Genomic DNA, 6,464 nt, shown 5'->3' on the forward strand with positions numbered 1-6,464 from the left:
CAGAGCACCAATAGGAGAAGCTTGACTGAATAAGTTTTACAAATATTAAAATATGAAATTGCATAATGTTTTCCAAATTTCATGCTTTTTAGGCAACTGTCTTCATTCTACTTCAAGGGAGACAATAAAATGTTAGAGGAATAAGCCCAATATCAAAGCTCCACAATTTTATGTCATTCTTATGTGTAGTTTTGAAATATAGAAGAGAAGGAAATCAACCATTTTTTTCTTACCGTCTGGACCCCTGAACTCTTCTTTTCTGGAAGTGCAAGCTTTTTCTGAAACCATGCACAAGTCTGTATATGCACGATCTCAAAAATAACTCCTAGGAAAATTTAAATAAAGGAGATTGGCATCCATGCATTTGGAGAAGCCCAGGACTCCATGTTATCCCATCAGGTTAAAAAAAATGTATTATCTTTCAATCCACCCACCACAGCTTTTTTAAATAAATAAAACAGCGTTGGCATTTTTATATGATATGTGAAATAGATTGATGTCTCACTCTGAAGTCCTCCTCCTCTCATAACCACATGCGATGCTCTGTCAGAAAAAAAAGTTCCAGTGCTGTCAGTGTCTTAGCAAGGGCAGCGATGATTAAATAAGGTGAGGTGCGTGTCATAGTGGGCATTTAACTGTGCTCGTAGCAACTTACTTCAGCAATAATGGAAGCTCATCTGTGAGACATGTGGTGCTATATGTGGTTTGTTTGTTTTTACTTACAAAATTTTTAAATAATCCTTTATTAATTTTGCAAAAAGAAACACAATTCTATAAAGAACCTCTCAGCATAGTTGGGTTATCAATGCCCTGTAATTCAAATATAGGACAAATTTGAATTGGACATAACCATTTTCTATTACCATCAGGAATAGTATAGTTTATGTTTCTATGTGACCAAGAAAATATAAATTTAGGGGGGCCAGGTTTAGAAAAAACAAACAAACTAAAACAAAACTAGATGCCCCAGTTTAATTTAAATTTCAGAGAAATGCCAAATAATTTTTCAGTATAAGTATGCCTCATTGTTATTATGAGGACATAATAACTTGTCTCTTATAAGCTGTGGACTTTTCCCCTTAACCTTAAAATATATACCTAATAGTTAATATTTCTTTTTGCTAGATGAGTCTCTTGGCAAGGTTCATCTTCAGCAATAGCAATCAAACTACTGGCATGATTTTCTTTTTTTGCACTTAATTTGATGCTTTTATTGAGCAAATCTGTATTAAGCAATTTAAAAATCACTGACCCTGAGGCCTATCTTCTTCAAGCCACTCTTTTCTGTTAGTGAGCACGTTTTCATGGATGTGTAGACACTTTCTCCATCCCTTTTGGTGGATTCGCGTGCTGACAATAGTATCCATGGTATGCTTCACTACCATTTTTCCATCGAGAGTTTGTCTTTTGATTATTGTCTCTTTGCGAAGCCGGTTTTTGGACATGGGCCAATGAGCCACTGTCTAATGTTATGATGCTCTTCACTTTCTGGTTGTCTGCTGTGGTTTCATTAAACTCCTTCCTCAGCTTGAAGGGGATCTCAATAGAGACGAGGTAGCGAGGTTGAAGCGAGGCAGGATAATACACGTAGTATGATACAGAATTCAGTCTCTAAGATGGAATCCTAGCTGCGTGACCTTGAACACGTTACAGCTCTCAAAGCTTGTTTCCTCATCTGTTAATTGAGATAATAAGACTGCCTTCCTAGAGGATTTTGTAAAACTTAATTTTGGTGTTCCTAGACACAGTATGCGCTCCATAAATGGCAGTTATTACTGCTGCTGCTAATAATGGTGACATTGGTACTTCACACCACGTTGCCTAACCTGTACATGTCCAGTTTCTTTCTTAGTGAACTGTGCACTGCAGGTGTTTCCTAGAATTGGGTAGTCTGACTTGAAAACTATGTGCGTGGAAATAGGGATGTGTTCTTAATAGAGATACGTAGGCATCTGCGTGTTTTAGGGTGCCTGCAGTAAACCAGGGACCTTTCCTTAAAACTTTTCTTTTTTGCTTTTGATAAAATTCTCTTTCACTTTATTTTTTTTATTTTTAAAACTTGAAATTAAGTATAGTTTTGTAGTTTGAGTCCCTGTTCACATACAGAGAATCATTTCCCAAGATACAGAACAAGATCTGATGACTTGATGACCTTTCTCAGCTTGTTTACACTATGATGGCCTCTTCCTACAGGAGGGCTGTCCTCCCGTGGATGTGGGTGCTAACTCATCTCTGACAGTGGGCATACATTTTTAATTGAATGAAAATTTTTTCAAGAAATGAGAAACCCCGGCTCCCTTTGGGACTGAAAGTGTTAATAAAATATTTGCATTTCTCAATCAGATGATACTGATGTAGTTTTTGAATGTATACGGGTATGTTGTTTGTATGTACATGTACATGTACATGTGCAAGCGTTTTAAACAATTTTTTTCCTAAAAGTTATGCAGAAAGCATTGATCTTAGTGATTGTAATGTAAAAAATGTTCTAGCATATGTTTTAGCAACTTTTGGTACATCCACCACATGATGTAACATGAGAGAGTCATTCCTCATAAGGCTTGGGTGAGTTTTAGTGTGGGAGAGGGGGAGGTCCAAGGACAACAGAGGAGTAGTTATAGATTCAGAGGGCATCATGGGCTGCGTGAAAGAAAAGAAGGGCTTCAGAGATGACTTCCAGGATGGATACTAGCCATCTGTTTTGGAACCAAAAGTGCTACTCTGTCTTGCAAATATGGAGGAGTTGATGGAATACACTGTACCTTTGACCTCAGACCTACCTCCCTTTGGAAGTTACTTTTTTCTCTTTGCCTAATTTTCCTTATAAGTGTTCAGTCTTCTATATCTTGCTATATTGTATGTCCTTTTTTTTGAAATGTTGTAAATTTTTTTAGCTGCACATTGATATATACATACATATACACATTGATACACACACACACACACACACTGACAATTTTAGAGATGCTCTTTTCAAAATCTTGGTTTGTTCATGGAATATATGCCATAGTATTTATAATAAATGGCCTCTATAGAATTAAAAAGCTAAAGTAGGGAAAGAGCAGATAGGAGGACAGCCACAAAACTACGTAGAAAATGCTTTTTGTACAAAATAAATGTTTGCCTAAGGCTGTTATAACTGTGGGGGCTTGATAATAGCTCTGGCTTCAAGGAGCCTGCATACACAGTTGGGTTCATGAGGCCAGTTCTAGAAGAAACAGGAAGACGTAAGGACTAAGCTATGTGTCAAAATCATCCTAAACTATTCTAAAGCTCTAGGTTAAGCTTTGGTCTAATTTCTTAAGTGCCTGTAAGGGTTTCTGCTTGGAGTTTTGTGAAGCTATCTTACCTAATCTCTGCTGATGAATATGAAACAGAAATCTCAACCAGGCAAGCTGCTGTGTTTGCTGTGGTAGCAACAGATAGGGTAGTAAGCAGATACCCAAGAAACAATATAGTGTGACTTTTAGGAAGGTAAGAAAATAGATTTCGCTATCTATTCTATATTCTGAATTTACTGAGCCTGCATTGATTCAAATGAAGATGGACTTGAGTAAATCTACCCTACTGAGGAAGTACAAAGAAGCCCAAGAATATAGTTCTTTTGGCACAGCTGAGATGTTGAATTATTCCGTTAATATATATGATGATGGAAACCTGCTCTCTATGGTGACCAGTGGAGGTATTCTGTTTCAGATTTGCTAGTTAGAGTTAAATTTATAAAGTGCAAGATGATAAATTCTGTAGCCAAAAGCAGCCTCAGAGAGAATTTAACCTAGAGATTCCAACTGAAGAACTAGGTCTGGAATAATAAATGTGATTTGATTTCCTGGCTGGCGTGTGAAAGCTGACACCTGTACCCTCCTAAAGGACAGCTGCCATAGTTCAAGTCAAAGGCAGAGTGTCAGAACCCATGATTTGTACTCACTTAGGAATGGAAATTGTTATTTGTTATGGTTCCTGTGTCAAAACCAGTTTGATTTCCATAAGTTTTACTTTTCTTTCTTTTTGGAAATATATTTTTACCAGTATTGATTTCAGAGAAGGGAGAGTGAGATAGAGAAACAACAATGATGAGAGAGAATCATTGATCGGCTGCCTCCTACACACCCCCTACTGGGGATGGAGCCTGCAACCTGGGCATGTGCCCTTGACTGGAATCAAACACAGGACCCTTCAGTCTACAGGCCTATGCTCTATCCACTGAGCCAAACTGGCTAGGGCCACTTTTCTTAAAAGAAAATAAAAGTAACTGAAACAAGCGAGTCTTTGGCAGTATCTCACAGGAAATGTTCAGTAAAATAAAAGTTGAGAAGGGCATATTGAGAAGCGTAGTTAATAATCACAGAATTGATGTAAATGTTAACGAGTAGTTACCTGAGATCAGAAGGTAAAGCAAACTACTTGCAACAGTTAAGGAGTAGAGTTTGTCAGATGTCTGGCTGCGAAATGTGGGGCCAGCATCTGGAGACAGCATGGGGGGAGCCAGAGAAACTGGGTTCCAGCCTCTTTTGCTGGCTGTGTGGCCTTGGAGAGATGATGTCACCTCTCAGCCTCAGTTCCTCATGATCTTGAGGGCCACATAAAGACCAGTTTTCTGGGAGGTTACAATGGGGTTGCCCTGGCCATCGTGTTGCCCAGTTCCAGGAGGCACCCCTCAGATGGTAGTCTATGTGAATGGGCCCCACTTTGGAGTTGTGTGACATGGTGGTGCTCAGACCTCCCTTTTCTAGCAGCAATAGCCTCAGAGTTCTCCTGACTCGACACCAGGCATCTAGCTAGGAATAGCACCAGGAATCCCCCAAACTTCCTTCAAGGATATGCTCTGCCTTCTTTTTGCTTAAAGAAGATAGATGATGTTGTATGTGATTTCACAAATCTCAAATGCCTTGTCCATCCTACTCTATTTGGGGCACTCTTCGTATTTGCCTTCGTCTGTTTGGGCTGCTCTAACAAAAATACCACAGACTGGGCGGCTTATAAACAACAGACTGTATTTCTCACAGTCCCAGATGCTAGAAGTCTGAGATCAGGGTACCCACATGGTCGGGTTCTGGGTCTGGTGAAGACCTGCTTCCTGGTTTATAAACAGCTGTCTTCTTGCTGTCTCCTCACCCAGTGGAAGGGGGAATGGAGGGCTCTGGAGTCCCTTTCATAAGGGCACTAATCCCTTTCAAGGGGGCTCAACCCTTATGACCTAAACACCTCCCAAAGGTCCCACCTCCTAAAACCATCACACTGGGAGTTAGGTTTCAACTTATGAATTCAGGAGGACACGAACATTCAGACCATAGCAATTGCTGACATATTCATGTTACACAAAACATAGGGGATGAGGGTGGGAGTGAGACAACAGATGATGCTATGAAAAGGCAAGAAAGGATTTAAAAAGCAGCAGCCATGTCTCAATACATAATAGTTGGAAAACAGCACTGTCTTCATTGGTCAGTGAAAGAGTCGGTGAGAAGAGGACATGCATGTACTTGAGTGGACTTGTATCAGCACAGTTCTTTGGCTGTGATCTCCTTCCACTGATTCCACTGTGTATACAGGAGTATTCCATGGGTCATATATGTAAAATGTTGGTGTTTCTTTTTAAAAAAAGGAATTATGTTTATGTTTCTAGAGCAGTTAACAAATGACTCTTTGAGAGCCTTTCAGCTTTTTGGTTCTATGAAATTCTTTCATATGAAGCAACAACTTGGAAAGCAAGGTATTTTCACAGAGTTCACTTTGCTTTATTCTCTTCACTAAGTGTAATTTAATAGTAAATCCAGGGCAGGGAGGTTGAGGGCATTGGAAGGAGGACAGAAACCTGTAAAACTGAGTGGAACCCGATCTCTATTCTTCTTTTCCATTAAGTGCATTGTCTTCCTTTTACATCTTTAGTTCCCATATTCTTTTTCATCATGTCTTTCTCTTTCACCTCATTTCCCTTCATTATCTTATTTCCTCCTCTCTTTGAAAACCCTCAACTAACCCCCATTTTTTCCTTAATCCAAATGTCCTGTCCAATTACATGGTGTTCTGGTAGCATTCAGAACCTAAATGGCATGGTGAGCTGATGGTCAGGTTTGTCTCAGTCACCCAGGGGTAAGCTGGGCAGTGACCTCTACCATGTAGGTTTGTGATCTGAAATGTCTCCTAGGACCAGTCCTGGGCCTTTCTGTATGACTTTGGGGGCAGTGAGTGGGCATGAATGGGTTACTTACATACTCCAGGAAGCCTGTTTCAGGAAAGGAGCAAGCCAAGGGGAATCCTCCTGGCCTGCAGCCTCTTCCCCAGCACAAAACAAGCTCCACCCTCTTTTGGTCTGAACCGTAAGATGCAGACCAAACTGGCTCTGACACTTTTCCCTCAAGAGTAGAGGGTAAATCCCATGGCATTAGGAGACACCAATCCTGCCTAGGTCCCAGTATGAAGAAGCAAAATTTTAAAAATGAATGACCCTGGTGACTATAGTT

This window comes from Myotis nattereri, assembly GCF_964212035.1.
Source record: "Myotis nattereri genome assembly, chromosome: 2".
Taxonomy (NCBI): Eukaryota; Metazoa; Chordata; class Mammalia; order Chiroptera; family Vespertilionidae; genus Myotis; species Myotis nattereri.